This window comes from Crocodylus siamensis, chromosome 4, assembly GCF_052110815.1.
Source record: "Crocodylus siamensis isolate JL-2025a chromosome 4, ASM5211081v1, whole genome shotgun sequence".
Lineage (NCBI taxonomy): Eukaryota > Metazoa > Chordata > Crocodylia > Crocodylidae > Crocodylus > Crocodylus siamensis.
In genome coordinates, this window is record NC_143398.1 from 145,108,996 (window position 1) to 145,126,458 (window position 17,463).

General features: G+C 51.1%; 1 pseudogene; it reads right to left on the reverse strand.

Moving 5' to 3' along the window:
- The window catches only part of LOC149866699 (scavenger receptor cysteine-rich domain-containing protein SCART1-like), a 16,118-nt pseudogene extending 5,296 nt beyond the window's left edge, over positions 1-10,822 (reverse strand).
- Between the last annotated feature and the right edge of the window lie 6,641 nt (positions 10,823-17,463).

Here is a 17,463-nt window from a genome sequence, read left to right on the forward strand (position 1 = left end):
CTGCCCCCATCCCCACCCCCCGCTGCCCTGCTGATGTGCCTCCAGCACCTGCCACTGCTTTGAGGCATGCAGCTCCATGCTGCTACCCTCGCTGCAGCCTCATGTGCAGGAGGCGCATCATCGGATAAGCGGGGGGCAAGAAGCAGCAAGGAGTTTTTCTGCGTACTTCCTCCTCTCCCTGCCACACTGGGTTATGAGGGGGAGGGAATCAGGGAGGCAAGGAACAGCAGTGAGCAGGGGGCTGCACCCCACAAAGCAGTGGCAGGCACTGGAGGTGCGTTGCCAAGGCAGCAGAGTCACAGCATACAGCAGCAGGGAGTCCCCTCGCAGCCCCACTGTCCCTAGCTGCACCTGCTGGCTCTGGAGACTCCGGAGGCCCCAGGGGAGGGAAGCAGGGTGGAAGCTAGAGCCCACAGCCTGTGTCTGCCCCAGGTACAGAGCTGGGGGGTGCAAGTCTCCCCTGTCCCCTGGGAATGTGTGCAGCAGTAGGGAACCTGCCCTCCCCAGATGGGCCACCCATGGCCCCATGCTGCTCCCAGCTGAGACCCTGCAGCTGTGCATTGCAGCCCCGGGCCCCAAGCCCCACCCAACTGGGCAGCAGCCTCAGCCTGCGCCTGCCCTGAGTACATGTCTTGGGGCACGGGTCCCCCCTGCGCCTTCGGAGTGCATGTAGTGGCAGGGAGTGGCCCCGTCCAAACCCACAGCAGAGGTGGAGCAGGGGCAAGAGGCTGCAGACCAGGCTCCATACCCCTGGCATCTGGGGGCCCCATCGAGCAGGGCAGGGGAGCAGGGGGCACCAGCAAGGCTGTGGGTCTGTGGGTGGGGAGTGAGGGCCACCAGCAGGGCTGGGGACGGGGCCAGGGGGGTGTTGTGGGGTGGCCTTTAATTTTAATCATGGATTTTAGGGTTTTTTAGCAGTGAAGTTATGATTTTGTACCAGGGAAAACCGGGATCCCTGGTCATTAGGCATAAAATGGCAACCTGTGGAAAGTCATTGGTTAGCAAGGGTTACAAAATACTTAAGATACTGTAGTGTCAGTCCTGGTCCATGCTTTGTAAAAGCTTTGGTATCTTTCATAACCCAGGTGGACAATTATGGGAAACTGCAGCTTTCTAATAATGACTGTCAGAAGTGGGAAGTCAAGGAAGAGAAATAAACAGCCAGGGAGGGTCTCTATCGTTCTTATCGCTCCCCTCAAACATTTGCCCCATCCAGTATATCATTGCTTACCAGGTTCGTGAGAGCAGCTATACAACAGACCTGAACAAAGCACTCCTGCATCCTCTTTGTGTCTGCAGTTGTGCTGGCCCCAGCCCCTGGAAGGACATGGCCAGAGCTCAGATTCATCCCTGGAGCATTTCACATCATCCAGCCAGATCTGCCCTGAGCCTTCCCCGTATTGAGCAGAAGGAGATGCCTCAATGGCGTGTCCACATCTCAGCTGTCTGCAAACTCCATTGGCATCCGACAAGTCCCAGGAATCATCACAGACGGTCCCCCAGGTGCCCTGGTAATAACCTCCACTCTCCCAGCACAGCGACAGGCCCCATTCACCAGTCTGATCCTCCTGCTTCCTGTAAGGAGAAATCCCAGCAAGTAATGGGCAAAGTAATGATAACTAAATAGTTTCCATGCAAATCATTCTGATATTGAAGGGAAGCAGGGGGAACAGAACAGGGCCTGGCCAGGCCCAGCTGCACATGCAGGTGGAAGCACACCATGGGTTGCTCTGACACAAGTGGGTTTGGCTTGGTCCCATGTGGGGTGCACAGCCCAGGTGAGCTCTCCTCCAAATGCCCCCCACTCCCCAACACCTCACCTCTGGCAGGCTCCCAGGATCGAGCACCCAGGCAGTCCCCCCACCCCCAAAACACACATGCACACTCCGCCCCAACATACCACTGCCTACCCCAGAGGAGCTGTCACTGCCCCATGACCCAATCCCATGTCCCCAGCCTCGCCCACCCCTCCTGCTCTCTAGCACTGCTCCCTGCCTGCCCCCAGCCCCATAGAGGGTTTTGGGGAGCTGCTGGTCGGGGGATCTGAATCAGTCATTAACAGCTCATCAAAACTCCTTGTTCTCCGCAGACCTAAATAATTGCCCACTCCTAGCTTACATCCTGGCTTTACCCCTGACAGAAGAAGGGGTTTGTAGGATTTTCAGGGGAAGTCACCTGAGCAAACAACACTGAAGTCTTCCGCTATGGCACTCTGCATTGTCAAAAAAGGAGGTGTTACAGAGAGTCAGATTAGACTCATGTCCTGCACACTGAACACTTCTAAACCCCACAGGACCTGTCCCTCACTCAGACTTTGCAGGGTGATAGGCTTTCTCAGCAGCTCCACACTGGAGCTGCCTGCACACCACGCTGGCATCATTCATGTCCCATTGATCATCCAGGACTCTGCTCCATGTGCCACCAAAGGAAGCCTCAACTCGACCATCGCACCGGCTCTCTCCATTCAAGAGTATGAGTGATTCAGAGCGACCTGCCCTCAGGGAAGATGGAAAATGCATTGAATAAAGAGGTGATGATGAGATACCAGATCAAAAGCTTTTTTGAAGTCAAGATACATGACATCAATCTCTTCTCCCTTGTCCAGGTGATAGGTCACCTGGTCATAGAAGGAAATGAGATTGGTAAACAAGACCTACCCGCAACAAACCCATGCTGGCTATCCCTTAGAATGTCAGCCTGGGCCAGTCCCTCAAGGATGGCCTCCTTAATAAACTTTTCTAAGATTTTCCCCAGGATAGAAGTCAGGCTAATGGGCCTGTAGTTAGCCGGATCCACTCTCCTCCCTTTCTTGAAGATAGGCACCACATTGGCCTTCTTCCAGTCTTCGGGCACTACACCAGAGTGCCAGGAGTTTTCAAAGATCCATGCCAGGGGCTGGGCTATGATGCTCGCCAGCTCCTTGAGTACCCTGGGGTGCAGATTGTCAGGGCCAGCTGACTTGAAGGTATCCAGCTTCTCAAGGTGTTCCTTCACGAGGTCAGCATTTATGAAGGGTAGGGGATCCCCCTCACCCAGATTTCCCTGTCCCATAGCAGGCATGGGCATCCCGTGTGACTGATGAAAGACTGACGCAAAGTACCTATTTAATAGGTTGGCTTTTTCCTGGGCGTCAGTTGTCAGTTGCCCCATCTGGTTTAGCAGGGGTCCAACATTGCCCTTGCTTTTCGTCCGGCTCCTCACATATCTGAAAAAGGACTTTTTGTTGTCCTTGATGCCTGAAGCTAGTTGGAGTTCAGTTGCAGCCTTGGCTTTCCTGGTTTGGTCCCTGCAGGACCGGACCAGCGTGGAGTAATCCTCCTTGCAGGTGAATCCCATCCTCCATCCTTTGTAGGCTTTCCTTTTTAGCCACAGTAGGTCCACTAGGTCTCTGGAGAGCCAGTGGGGCTGCTGTGCCTTCTTGCTGCCTTTCCTCCTTGTTGGAACAGATTTAGCTTGTGCACTGAGGATCGCTTCCTTGAAAAGCAACCACTCTTCTTGAACTCCCATCTCCCTGGGGTCATGGTGCCACTCTTTGTTTTCCATTACATAAAAAGATGAATGTATGCATAAAATTACCGTAAGTTATCAAACATTCAGAGAACTACAGTGATAAGAAGAACAACTGCTGTTACAAGGATTTTAGGAAAATCCTTCATTAGAATTTTAACATGCAAGGCTAGAGCCCCGGCAGAGAGAGGTGCTGGCTAGGACCTCTCATTATGTATATTCTTTGAAGCTGAAGAACAACACTGACCTCTTGTTCATGTCGTTGCAACGGTGGGCGGATGAGAATAGGATGGGGTTTAACACTGATAAGTGCAAGGTGTTGCACATGGGGAGGAAGAACCGGCACCACACTTACAGGTTGGGGAACTCCCCTCTTGCCAGCACGGAGACGGAAAAGGATCTTGGAGTCGTCATTGACTCCACGATGAACATGGGCCGGCAGTGTGGGGAGGCAGTCAAGAAGGCCAACCGTACCCTGTCATGCATCCACAGATGCATCTCGAGCAGGTCCAGGGAGGTGATCCTCCCCCTCTATGCGGCACTGGTCAGGCCGCAGCTGGAGTACTGCGTCCACTTCTGGGCGCCACACTTCAAGAGGGACGTGGACGATATGGAAAGAGTCCAGAGGAGGGCCACTTGTATGATCAGGGGTCAGCAGGGCAGGCCTTATGAGGAGAGGCTACGGGACCTGAACCTTTTTAGCCTCCACAAGAGAAGGTTAAGGGGGGACCTTGTGGCCTGCTACAAACTGGTCAGGGGGGATCAGCGGGTATTGGGGGAGTCCCTGTTCCCCCGTGCGCTGCCAGCAGAGGTCTCTTGGCAAAGGGTATGAAAAAATAAGGACCCTATAGCTGAAGTAGCGGTCTGCTGGCTATGAAACCCCTGGTATGGATGCATGCTTCTGCTTTCTCCTTGCAGAGCTTCTGTTGTCAGGGATGAGGGTGTAGCTCCAGCAAAAGGAAAACCCCTGCCATCTGATGGCCCAGGCAGGTTTGCAATGATGCCAGAGTTAAAATATTAGCAGCCTCCTCTCCCCACACCACTGTAGCAACATAGCCTAAGGAAGGCAGACGGAAGAGCCTACAGCTTTGCCTTCTGCTGCAAGGCATTCAGATGGCACTAAGCTGATTGAAGGTGTCTCGGTATCTAAAAACATGATTGACTCAGCTTCAGCTACTGTCAGAAATTGTAGAAGCAAACAGTAGATGTCACCACCAAGCTGCTAGACAGCGTGTTCACCTCCATTCAGCTACTATGGCCAAGAATAGAGAGGTATGACATAAATCTAGTAATCATCAGATTCAATACACATGGGCAGGTGTAAATGAAAATTACACAAGTTTTATTCTTGAACAATAAGCAGTCCCTGTAGACTCTACATCTATCTCTGACTGACTGACTAGCTATTTAACTAAGAGACCATCTCCCAGTTACCAAATCAACTCAATTAGGGCGCATCTCCAAATAATCACTATTACTGTAATAGGTTCTTGCTCCATTGCACTAAAAAAGCATACCAGAAGTGGCAACATATAAAAGCCATGTTCTCTGAAATATGTCTCCACTAAGAAGCAGGGGACGAAAGTGAAAAGGGTTGAGTTGAAATTTTCTGTACCAGTGGTATTTGCAGCCTGAATCATAGTTTCTAATGTGCAAGGAAAAGAAAGGAGATGGAAAGAGAAGAACTCAAAATATGCACACTGATATGATAAAGCTATTCTGAGCACTGGCACAAAGCTACCAAAGACATCCCTTGCTGGTCTTGTGGGCCAACATCCTTAATGCTATGTCACTTGCAGGAAGTACATCTAGAGTACTAAATCTTAATGCATAGGCCTCTGCAGCTGAGCTAAAAAACCTGCTTCTTGAGCCAAAGCTGTAGGAAGCTCAGCCTTTCTGTGGGTGTGTCTACATGTGTTTTTTACTGTGCATTGGATTAATATAATGCTCAGTAAAGCATCACCATCTACACATACATGGCAATTACTGTGTAGTAGGTTAATGTAAAGCACTATTTGCTTGTACCAACAGATACAGGCATCAGCTAACAGTTCTTTACATTAACATGTCTGAATGCATGTGTAGATACTGACCCAGGAGCATATTGCTCTTGGTGAGCTCAGGCAGCAGGGGGACACAGCCGCTGCTCAGCTCTGGGGGCAGTTTCAAGTGGCACAGAGATGCCCTGGAGCCAGGGACAGCTCCTGCCCTGCCCTCTAGATCTAGAGGCTAACCCCGAGCTCCATGCCGCTTAGAGCTGCCCTCAGAGCTGGGGCCAGCTCACCCCGCAGCCCCCTGGAGCCTGGGGCTGAACCCCCATTGCCCCTACCAGCCCAAGGCTGCCCCTGAAGCCCCCTCCCAGCCTGCAATTGACCCCCTGTACCTCCTGCCAGCCCATGGCTGACCCCCAGTGCACTCTACCAGCCCAGGGCTGCCCCCATTCCCCTTGCCAGCCTGGCACATGAAGCTCCCCCTGGCAGCAGGAGTGGTGCAGTGCAGGGGTGGACTAGCCTTGGACTAAGCTGCTCCTGTCAGGCTCAATCTGCTCCCAGCTCAGGTGCATGAGAGGATGTACACCTAGCCACAGATTAATGCACCTGAATTTTCTGTGCAGAAAATTCAGGCACATTAAATGCTCAAGTAGACATGCCCTGTATTGCCTATCTACTAATCCTGTGTTGTTTTTACACTCACCTGAGCAAATCACACTAACATCATGGTCATGTGACCATTGAGAGGCCCCCAAGGCTGTAACTGGACAGTGCCACAAATGGGATTCAGTCCCATTACAATAGAAGGTGTCTTACCAGACAGGGCCAGTTCCTTTCCCAAAACCCCCTCCTTATGGAGCGGACACAGCAAATCCACATTCAAGCTGATGACAGAGGACATTCGCTTTGAATAAATCCCAGCGCGAGTCGCAGAGGGTGCCCCAGGCACCGAGCACCTGGACCTCCCCTCTCCCCAGGCACTGTGTGCTGCCGTTCACCAGCCTGAACCCTGGGGAGAAGAGAAGGGAGACACTGATTAGATAGGAACACACAAGCCCATGTCCCATTTTATACCAAATAGTAAAAAAATAGGGAAGTTCGGAAGAGGCAATCCCTTTCTGACTATCTTAGATTTGAAGGATTTTGCCAGATAAGGATTCTAGTTTTATTGTCATTGCTTCCGACAAAGTGATATCACTTTGTTACTAAACCCAAGCCCAAAATTCATATCAATGGTGTCCTGGCCTTTTATGTGATAGTTTGAAGGGGTGATTTGAGGAATTTCTGAGCCTTTGTTGGGAAGGGCAGGATAGATAGATGCAGCATGGCAGACGGTCACCTCCAGGAGCAGGGCTGCTCATAACACAGCAGTACCAGTTCCTCCAGTCCGGCTGAAGAACAGGTACGAGGTCCTGGCAACTCTGGAGAAGGAAGGAGAGGAGGAAACCGGAGAGGAGGCAACTCCACGCTCTCCATGTTCTGAGCAGCCCGAAGGAAATAAGCAGGCCAGGAGGAAAAAGTGTTGAGTGATTCTCATAGGCGACTCCATCCTGAGAGGTACAGAGGGACCCATCTGTCGCCAGGACCCGTCGACACGCAAGGTCTGTTGCCTACCTGGAGCAAAGATTCAGGACGTGAAGAGGATGATCCAAGCTGTGATCCAGCCCACCGATTACTACCCATGGTCCTAATCCATGGGGGTACTAATGGGGCCAGGAGAAGCTTTGATCACCTGATGGCAGACTACCATGCTCTGGGGTGTGTGCTAAAGGAGATAGGTGCACAGGTGGTTTTCTCTTCTATCCTACCAGTGAGTGGACAAGGAAGACAGCATGCGACGTGCATCATGGAGACCAACTGGAGGCTTTGGAAATGGTCTCCCGAGGTGGGCTTTGGCTTCCTCGACAATGACCAGCACGTCACAAGAGACATGCTCGGATGGGATGGGCTCCACCTTTCCCCTAAAGGTAAGCGTGTGTTTTCTTCTAGGTTGGCGGGTCTCCTCCAGCGGACTTTAAACTATGCTTGTTGGGGGAAGGGGAAAATGAGGGTGGAGGAAACATTGGACTGCCAGACCAAGCAACACCCACACGTACAGCCCAGCCTAGACCAACAAGTGGAACATATACACAGGTAAGCAACAGGGGCCAGGGTAATGCTGAAAGTAGGGGGCCAGTGCACACATCCACAGGAGGCCTCAAATGCCTCTACACAAATGCTCGTAGTATGGGAAACAAGCAGGAGGAACTTACCCTCCTGCTAGCTGACACCAACCCGGACATAGTGGGGATCACTGAAACATGGTGGGACTCAACGCATGACTGGGCGGTGAATGTCAAGGGCTATAGGCTGTACAGGAGGGACAGGATAGGAAGGAAAGGTGGGGGTGTGGCACTCTATATTAAGGAGGAATACACATCCTCGTCAATTAACAAAGAATCAGAGGAGGGGCAATCTGAAGTGCTTTGGGATAGAATACAAGGCAGTCAAGGGGAAAGAGACTTAACGGTGAGGGTCTACTACAGACTCCCAAGCAAGGGGAAGAGCTCAACCAGGAATTCTTAAGTCAGGTCACGGAGGTAGTGAAGTCAAAGGATTTGGTCATCATGGGGGACCTGAACTTTCCAGACATCTGCTGGGAAGAGCAGTCAGCCAGGTCTGAACACTCACGTAAGTTCCTAGCCAGAATGCAGGACCTCCATCTAACCCAGGAGGTGCACAGCCCCACCTGGGGAGATGCCTTGTTGGACCTGGTGCTGGCCACGGGAGATGACCTGCTGAGGCAGCTGCGGGTGCTCGACCACCTGGGCGACAGTGATCATCGCCTGCTGGAATTCACTATCCAGTGCAAGGTGGCAAAGGCCTAAAGCAAGGCAGCAGCCCTAGATTTCAGGAGGGCGGACTTCAATGAGCTAAGGAGAATAGTCGGAGAAGCACTGAGGTCCCAGAGGGGAGGGGAGTGGAGCCAGGTGTCCAAGGAGAGTGGTTGCTCCTTAAGGAGACGATCCTCCAAGCCCAAAGGGAGGTAATCCCAACACAGATCAAAGGGAGCAGGAGGGCACACAAGCCCCCAAAAGCATCCAGGAATGTCTCCTAGCAAAAAGGGAGGCTATACACCCAATGGAAGGGATGGGCCATCACCAGGGATGACTATACTGCAGTTGCTCAGGGATGCAGCAGGGCAGTCAGGAAGGCCAAGGCGGAGATGGAACTGGGACCAGCTTCCCGGATTAAGGATAGCAAGAAGTCCTTTTTTAAATACACAGGGGGTAAAAAGAAGGTTCCAGCTAATGTGGGGCCCCTGCAGGATGCATTAGGAAATTTGGTCATTACACCAAATGACAAAGAAAACATATTTAACAATTTCTTTGCCCCATTTTCCTAAGCAGGGACTGGAACAGTCACCCCCACCCCACGGGCCCCACTTAGATCCCAGGAGGGGTGCACCTAGGCCAAGAGTTAGTGAGGAACTAGTTAGGGAACTTCTGGAAGGACTGGATGTATTCAAATCAACTGGTCCGGACGATCTCCACCCTAGAGTACTGAGGGAATTGGCTGAGGTCATTACAGGACCCCTGGCACAGCTTTACAAGCACTCCTGGTGCTCTGGTGTGGTGCCAGAGGACTGGCATCTTCAAAAAGGGGAGGAAGGAGGACCTGGGAAACTATAGGCCAGTTAGTCTTACCTCAATCCTGGGCAAGATTTTTCAGAAAATTATTCTAGCGCATATTCACAATGGGCCAGCAGGGGAGATTATGCTTAGGGCAACCAAGATGGGTTCATTAGCTGCAGGTCCTGTCAGACCTACCTGGTGGCCTTCTATGACAAGATCACCAAATCCTTAGATGCAGGGATACCAGTGGACATAGTCTTCCTGGACTTTCGGAAGGCCTTCAACACTCTCTCTCACCCCATCCTCATTAAGAAAACTGGGGGACTGTGATGTTGACACCCACACAGTCAAATGGGTCGCCAACTTGCTGAAGGGCCGCACCCTGAGAGTAGTGGTGGATAGGTCCTTCTCAACCTGGAAGGACATGGGCAGTGGGGTCCCCCAGGGCTCGGTCCTTGGGCCCGCACTGTTCAACATCTTCATCAGTGACTTGGACAAGGGGGTAAAAAGCACCCTGTTCAAATTTGCTGATGACACTAAGATGTGGGGGGATGTGGGCACTCGAGAAGGGAGCAATAGGCTGCAATCAGACCTAGACAGCTTAAAAGGGTGGGTGGATGAGAATAGGATGGGATTCAACAGCAGCAAGTGCAAGGTGATGCACCTGGGGAGGAACAACCGCCACCATACCTACAGGTTGGGGAACTCCCCTCTTGTCAGCACGGAGGCAGAAAGGGATCTTGGGGTCATTATTGACTCCAAGATGAACATGGGCCGGCAGTGTGGGGAAGCGGTCAGGAAGGCCAACCACACCTTGTCATGCATCCACAGATGCACCTCGAGCAGGTCCAAAGAGGTGATCCTCCCACTCTATGCAGCACTGGTCAGGCCACAGCTGGAGTACTGCAGTCCAGTTCTGGGCACCACACTTCAAGAGGGATGTGGACAACATGGAGAGGGTCCAGAGGAGGGCCACTCGCATGACTCGGGGCAGCAGGGCAGGCCCTATGAGGAGAGGCTATGGGACCTGAACCTGTTCAGCCTCCACAAGAGAAGGCTGAAGGGGGATTTAGTGGCCTGTTACAAACTAGTCAGAGGGGACCAGCAGGCATTGGGGAAGTCCCTGTTCCCCCAAGCACTACCAGGAGTGACCAGGAATAACAGTCACAAGCTGGCAGAGGGTAGATTTAGGCTATATATCAGGAGGTGCTACTTCACAGTCAGGGCAGCTAGGATCTGGAACCAACTTCCAAGAGAAGTGGTGCTGGCTCCTACCCTGGGGGTCTTTAAGAGGAGGCTAGATGTACACCTTGCTGGGGTCGTTTGACCCCGGTACTCTTTCCTGCCATGGCAGGGGGTCGGACTAGATGATCTACTCAGATCCCTTCCGACCCTAGAAACTATGAAACTATGATATAAATACATACATACATACATAAATGGCTTCCTGCAAATGCAGAGGATTGGATTCAGTGTCTCAGATGGCCCCTGTTGGTCCTATATTCCTATTTTTAACATATCACTCTGAATACTTACGTGAACATATGAGGCCAATATCATTTGCATGTGAGTCTGTCTGATTCATGGGTGGTGCTCTGGAACAGTACACGAGATAAGACTCATTTAACACACACTGAAAGTCTTCAGGCCAGATTGGCCCTTGGCCTTCTCCAAAGTGAACTCCTCCTGATTGATACACCTCCTCCACATCGTAGCGCATTAAAATCACACTGGCAGCTTTAGGATCAAGGTGGGAATCACTGACAGTAGCCCAAGTGTGTCCATGTCTTATCTCCAGAAGTCCTGAGCAGGCATTGTCACCTTCAGTCAGCCGGGGCTGTGTGTCACCTAGAGTCAATCAATCCGTCAATGTAACACTGTAAACTCCTTGCCCTCCATTATAGCTTTTAGTAGCTACAGATGGGTTTTTTAAACATTTTGCATACAAAAATAGTTTTAAAGAGAGGGAAATACCTGTCCATACAAGCTTTAATTAGCTACCTAGTGAATTATTGCATTTTTAACTAATCTTGAAGGATAAGACATATGCATATTTTATGACATGCCCCTCTGTTTTCTGACTTTTTTCTGATATTCTGTTCCACATTGTTACTCTCTATGCTACTACTACTATGCTCAATTATCTGCTTCCTTGAGTTCCCCCAGAGAGCAAAATGGAAAACATACATCAGATTCACACATTAGCCATATAACAGGATTATACAGAATTCCAGTACAGGTTATTGGATACTATATATCACGGGTTGTCAACTTTTTTTAATCCAAGTATCCCCAGTGGTCAGATGTGGGGATGAGGGGGTGGCACGTAGCAAGACACAGAGCAGGGAGGCGGAGACAGAGCAACACCACCTCCCAGGAACAGGGTCAGGGCGGGGCAGAGAAGCTCAGCAGGCTGGTGGGTGGTGGCAATGGCCACCGTACACAAGCTTTCTTGCCCTTGTCCTGGGAGGCGGTGGCGCTCCATCCCTTCCTGCCCACACATACCCCCTAGAACCATGTCAAGTACCCCTGGGGGGTACTTGGCACCCCCTGCTATATATAGATTAATATAATTTAAGTACCCAAATACAACAGCTTATTAAATGCAAACAATGTTTCACATTTGAAAAAAAGGAAAACCTACAGAGAGTAAATAGGAAATATGATATTGGGAGAAGTGGAGTTAGGCTAATCAAGGGATTCTAAAGATACCAGAATTGGGAATTACACTTGGATTAGTTCACTCTCACTGAGCACAACATTTACAGGAGTTGAGGATATTTACCCATTTTCATGTTGTTTCACAAGGATGAGAGACATTCTTTCTCAGTCTCTTTTCTTCCGTGGCAATTTCCTGACAGGATGGCTAGTTTCTTACCTGAGCATGTCACTCCAGCATAGAAAGAAGGAGGGCATGTTGACTCCAGACTGTGGGGAGTTCTCCTGCATTCCCAGACTGATGCCTTGTTACCATGACAATGAACTCCTGTAACCACGTACAGTCTGGAATCTTCCACAAAGTGGCTGGCGTTATGGATACTCATTGCAGAGCCACACCCAAGTTGTGTTTCGTATACACAGCAGCAGAACATATTTTCGTCCAGTAATATCCAAAGTTTACCTCTGTTCTGCCAGCACATGGACTGCTACCATTCATCAGCTTCACGTCATTGGTTATACCTTGAATTAGAGAAGCAGGACAGAATTACTGAAGCGCACACTGAGTCATGGACCATGTCTATTATTACCCAACCTCATTAAACAGCACTTGCCCAATATTATGTGAGATAAATACCAGTGGTGTATGGCTTTGTCATTCACCTCAAAATGTCTCCTGGTTTTTTAGCGTATTCACTATCTCTAATTTTGACTACTGGCTAAAAAGCATAGAAACTGGGAGCCAAGAAGTCATGTTATTCAGACTAAGTGCATCTACACATGCATTTATATCACATTAAATTGACCACTCAGTAATTTACTGTGCAGAAAGCTGGAATAGGGTCGGCATCTACATGTGCAGGGCCCTGGGACTAGATTAAGTCTAGTAGCCTGCCATGTGCCCCTATGACCACCAGGGGACCTCTGGCCTCTGATTGCATGTCTGCTAGCACTTGGCAGCCATTCTGAGACCAGAGGCAGCTGCCAACACTTGGCAGTCATCTTAAAAGCACAATCTCACCCTCTGATCCCTGCTCAGCCCCCAGGTGGAGTGGGGGGAGGGGGCTGGAGGAATGGGCTGAGGCTATATGGGAAAGGAGGAGGCCTCATTGGCGGACCACTACAGCGTGGAGATCCCAGCATGACTGTAGGCATTGTATCCAGGGGTGAGCAGACCCCAGCACCAGAGAGGGCGCAGTATTCGATGGGGGGAATGGAGTAGACCCCAGCACTGGAGAGGGTGCAGGATCCCATGTGACTTTTGAGAGCTCGAGCCTTGGAGTCAAGCGCTGATTAGTGAGGTGGGGTTTTTTGGCTGCCAAGCCTAGGTAGATAGAGAAGGGGTAAGCCAACAGTGGCTGAGACCCCCAAATAAAGAGGAATTTATAAATACCATCTGCAAGGCTTGGACTGTGGTGTAGGGGAGGAAATGAGTAGGAGATAGTGCCCCCAGGCATCGGGGCAAGAAATGGGCAGCCTCCAGCCTAATTAAGATCATTAATTAATTAACAGCACGGCATGGCAGGAGAGAAGGCAGGCAGTTGGCCAAGAAACAAGAAGGCGGGCCAGGGGCAACATCGGCCCCCAGAATTCCTCCCTGTTACAGTGTAGCAAAACCTCTAGATGTTCTTTTTTAATACATACATACATACATACTTATCTATATCTATCTATCTATCTATCTATATATGAGATAGATATGCATTCCCTTCCCTTCCCCAATTATTTCTGGTTTTTCTTTCTCTCCCTCTCTATTCCCTATAGACAAGCATAAGCAGGCTCAGACTTAGGATAAGCTTTAACAGTTTTATTTTGGTAGCAAGTTTTTGGTTTTGGATATTGTAAGGGAGAAGAGAAGGCGGCAGGCCCCGAGGAACCCCGCATAGGCGCCCCCAAGAATATCCCGCATGCCCCGGCTCAAAGTGCACGGCGGAAACTTACCCTTTGCAGGGACGCTGCTGGAGGGAGTGTTGGAGAGACCTGGAGCAGTATAAAAGGGACACTGGAACCGTTCCAGAGGGGGGCAGAACTGGAAGGAGCAGAGAGAGGAGTCGACGCCGGCACGTGCGCTCTCCAGTGGATCCAAGCCACTTGGAGGTGGAGCCGGACCTTCTGGGGTAAGCGGGACTCCCCAGTGGGGCTTGGAAACCAGGGCAGCAGGCCCAGCATGGCCAAAGAAGGCTAGACGCCGCGAGAAGCGGCTAGGACCTGGCACGAGCTGGAGGCGGGACAGACTGCAGCGGTGCGTACGCCACAGCGCATGAGTCGCTGGTTCTCGTTCTTCTGTTTTTTTGTGGTGTTTGTTATGATACAGGCAGAGCAGCCCATTGCAGAGAAAAGGGGGGGGGATGCCCCACCCCTGAGCAGAAAGGGGAGCACCGGGGAAAGCCGGCTGAGAATTGAAGCCGGCGGCACGCCCCCAAATGACCTCGGCCGTGGTCTTTTTTTTGTTGGCTTCACCTTGTTTGTTTTTGTTGCAACATGGAGCATCCTAAAAACTGACTGGTCTGGGTGGACAGTCGCTCCCGGTGGATGGGACAAAGGTGTAGGGGTGGAGGAGCCTGCATTAACCTGGGACACAGGAGTGAAGGAGTCTCATTTTTGGACTGTACGCGCCGGACCAACTGGACCAATCCAAATCACCATCAAAGTCATGGCAGGTGAGACAGACGTGTATGAACGTCCAACTAGTGGTGAGTCACTCCTTGACATCCTGGGGGCTGCCCCGAGACGGGGAGGCGGTACCAACCCTGGCTAAAGCTCTATCCCCAACAAAGTGGTGCATTGGCCGGGAACGTGGCAGTGGCTTCCTCGGCCGAACTAAACGTCCGAATGGAGCACTCACCGGGATTAGCGGGGGCAGAACCCTGGCAACAAGCCATAAATTTAATGGCTCAGGTGCTGCAACAGCAGCGGCAACATTCTCTGCATTTGATACAGCAACAGGCTCAGGCCCAGCGAGGGCCATGGGACTTTAATATGCTCAAAATGTCTAGAGAAGACAACCCCGAGGCCTTTTTGGAGGTGTTTGAGAGGGCGGCCATAGCCGTGGGAGTAGAAAAAGCCAAATGGGCTGGGTATTTGGGGATCTTGCTGATCGGACAAGCTCAAGCGGCATATCGAGCCCAGTCCCGAAGTGATGCCCAAGATTACGACAAAGTCAAAAAAGAGATTTTACAGAGGTTGGACATAATGCCAGACAGGCACCGCCAAGCGTTCCAGGAGAAGAAACCGCAGGAGGCAAAAGCTCCCCGAATTTTGTGACAGGGCCTGGCAGACTGAATGAATAAGTGGCTACATCTGGAGTTAGCATCAAAAGAGGAAATTTGCTACCAAATATTATTGGAGCAGTTCCTGACTGACCTGGAGGAAGATACCCAGCGCTGGGTGAGGTGCCATGGCCCGACGTCATCTCAACAAGACCTCCAGTTGGCTGAACAGTTTGACATGGCACAAGAGGAATTGCAATGCGACAAGGGTACGTGGGGCCGGGACGTACCATTAAGGAAGGACAAGGAGATTAAGGGTGAACAGAGGGTGAGTCTGACAGGCCCGATCTGTTTCCTCTGTGGGAAACCTGGGCGTATGGCACGGGTTTGCCCACAGCATATGCGGTGGAGGGTAACAAGGGACCGAAGCCCCCCCAAAAGATCTCCAGGGGCAGGAGAGACCCTGGAAGGAGAACCAATGGAGTGCGGCGTGTGCACCAGCATAGCGCCTAAAGTGCAACCCTTACCCGAAGTAAGAGCCTGGGTTGGAGGTCAGCCCCTATCCGTGATAGTCGACACGGGATGCGCACGATTGCTGGTGCGCCCATCTTTGTTAGATTGGGAACGAGCACCTCAATGTGCGGGAGTTCAGCTGGTGTGCCTGCATAAACGAAAATCACACTTCGAAAGGCGCCTGTTGGAAATATGGGTGCAAGGGGTCTGTCGGAGAATATCCATGGGTCTAAAAGAGGATATTTTATACCCCATGATCTTGGGACAGGATTGGCCCAAGATATTCGAGGTCATCACCACTATCCACAGACCGGCGAGCCTGTGGGAGGGGCTAATGGGGACTGATCCTGGGAGAACAGATGAATTGGAATTGGAGACGTTGGCAAACAGCCACCAATTTCATGAGGCTCAAGAGGTGGATGAAGAGCTGAAACGATTTAGAGAAGGAGATCCTGCGGGGTATAACCAACAGGTAAGCCCCCCCGCGCATTGAGTATCAGGTCCCCATGTTGAAATTAGAAAAGGGTTAATGTGTTGGATTAAATGGGGCAGGACTACGGGGGAGGAAGTAGCCCAACTCATAATACCTCACTCCTATAGGGAGCCCTCGTTATGGCTGGTGCATAAAAATCCCCTTGAGGGGCATTTGGGAAAGCATAAGACAGAGGCCTGCCTGGCCCGATGGTGCTTCTGGCCTCACATGTATGAAGAGGTCAACAGTTTTTGTAAGGCCTGTGATCTGTGTCAAAGGGTGAGCCCCATAAGCCCCCGAAAGTGCCCCTACAACCACTACCGGTGATACGGGAACCATTTGCCCGAGTAGCCTTGGACATTGTGGGCCCTCTTCCCCATAGCATAACAGGACATCAGTTCGTACTCGTCCTCATCGACTACACGACCCGCTTCCCAGAAGCTATACCCGAGGGCCGTGACAGGACCCAAGGTGGCGGAAGAATTGATGAAGTGGGTGGCTAAATTTGGGATACCCCGCGAAATACTGACTGACCAAGGGTTGAATTTAATGTCTACAGTCCTAGGAGCTCTGTGCAAGGTGCTACAGATACGTCACCTTAGGATGACAGTATACCATCTCCAAACAAATGGGCTAGTCGAGCACTTTAACGGTATCTTAAAAGGAACGTTACGCCGTTGCACCCAGGTCAACCCCAAAAAGTGGAACCTGATGGTCCCACCATTATTATTTGCGGTCCGAGTTGCCCCACAGTCATCACTGGGCTACTCCCCTTTTCAGCTAGTTTTTGGTCACCATCCCTACAGCCTCTTGGATGTTGTGCAGGAGGGATGGGAGGCGGACCCGGGTCCAGGCAAGGGGGCAGCAGAACACATTCAGAACTTACAGGATCAGCTCTGAGCAGTTAGAACGATGGCCCATGACAGCTTGGAACAAGCCCAGCATCAGCAGAAGGAAAGGTATGATGCACACGCAAAAGCCCAGGAATTGCGAGCGAGGCAAAAAGTGTTAGTCCTGTTGCCAAATTCAAACAGCAAATTCCTAACCTGTTGGCAGGGGCCGTTTACTGTAGTACAGAGGGTAGGCCCCGTTGATTACGAGGTCCTACGGGAAGGGGCCAAAAGAGAAAAACAAATTTACCATATTAACCTCCTGAAGGAATGGCATGAGCCCCAGGGACTACTAATCTCAGTAGGGACGCAGCTGAAACCCCAGCAGTTACGGCAACTACTGAGCCTTATAAGGGAATTCAGGGACATTTTCGCAGATAAGCCAGGGAAAGCTACCATAGTAGAACATCAAATAATAACAAAGGGGGACCAGGTGGCGCGAGAAAAGTGGGGTAGAATACCTTATCATTGGTACCAGCCCATTAAGGAGGAACTGCAAAAAATGCTAGAGCAAGGGATTATCACACTATCCCGTAGCCCATGACGTAGTCCCCTGGTGGCTGTAACAAAGCCAGATAGGAGCTTGAGGCTATGTATTGATTTTCAAAA